Here is a 1,537-nt window from a genome sequence, read left to right as displayed (position 1 = left end):
GTGAAGAAGATCCCCAGGCCTAGACCCTTGTCCACACTGTCATCCTCTCAAAGTGGCTGGCAGACACTGTAAGCAGAAGCATGGCCACTATTAGAGACCCCTTTTGCCATGGTAAGCACCATTATGATTTTGGAGCATGTGACTGCCTGTTGAGGACTGGCATTTTCCTCCAGTATGAGGAATAATTCCTCCCTAACGTCAAGGTGTTAACATGCTTGTCATGTCTGGACAATGAGGGGCCTCCCCTCTCTCCAAACAAATACTGCTCCATTTGGTCTCTGATACTGCCCCAATCATATGCAGTTTTCAGACATTTCCTCCAATGCTCATGATTCTAGGAAGTTCCCCTCAGGCTTCAGAATCCCAAAAAATTCCCTTGTGCCACCTGAAAAGTGTTAAAAGGAAGTTGTGGGGACTCTTCACCTGGTTCTGAAGGCTTGGCATCAAGCTGCAGCTTGCATAATGAATCACCATGCCTGCTAGAACACCTTGTGCAACAGAAGCCCGGCTAGAGGGAAAGAAGAGCTACCTGGCCACAGGCCTGCGTTTTTGCTATGAGTGCAGGTCCTGGCCTTTAAAGTGCCAGCCTTGACATACCTCCTCGGTTTCCCTGTAATTCCATGATTTCTCTTGTTCCTTCTCTTCCTGCTCCATTTTCATGCATCTAATACATTTAATCTTTATTTACCTCCTACTATACACCAGGCTCTGCCTTAGGAATGAGATACTGACAGTAAAGATAATGGTAATAATCTTATTAATTGCCAAGCCATTTAACCCTTACAAGAGCTCCACAAGAAAGGGAGATCTTTGCCCCATTTTACAGATTATAAATCTGAGGCTCAGGAAGGATAAGACATTTGCACAAGATAACTTCTAGGTAAAGGTGGCAAAATAACACTAGATTAAAGGATCTCTCTTCCCCAATATTTCACACAATGAACAGCAAAAGTAAAAACAACAAAACAGTAAAAAAAAATTTAAAAAAAATGAAAGAAAGAAAAGAAAAGAAAGAAAAATTTACTAGCAATTTTCATTTTGGGTATGGACAAATAAGCACCTCCCATTTTATCTGCTCTCCCACAGATAGCAGCTGTTACTCTAGACAAAATACAAAAATTAACAGCCTGAAAATACAAGAAAAGTTAACAGAAACAGACAAACTCTGGAGAGAGTCAAATCTTAGAAGAATATAATGGCAAGGGGTGAGTTACCTATTTTTCTAGTTTTTAGCCTGGGAACGGGCTGAGATCAGCACATTGTGAGGAAGTTAAAACTCTGATAAAAAAAAGTCCATAGTCCTCTGGCTTAATGAACAAGAAGACAGAGTATACTGGAAAGTAAGAGGAGAGGAGAAATATTGAAAAGGAACGATGTAAAGAAAGATAGAGGCGCAAATTCTATGTATAAAGTCTGATCAAGCTTCTGTCAGATCTTGAACCACACAGCATTAAGGCAGACTCAAAGAAACCAAGCTAAAGATTGGGGAACTGAGCTGAGAGTTGAGCTGTTCCCCAAAGGCAGAGTTTTACAATTT

Source organism: Furipterus horrens, unplaced genomic scaffold (genome assembly GCF_987537825.1).
Source record: "Furipterus horrens unplaced genomic scaffold, mFurHor1.1.pri manual_scaffold_1, whole genome shotgun sequence".
Taxonomy (NCBI): domain Eukaryota; kingdom Metazoa; phylum Chordata; class Mammalia; order Chiroptera; family Furipteridae; genus Furipterus; species Furipterus horrens.
This window is presented reverse-complemented; position numbering follows the sequence as displayed.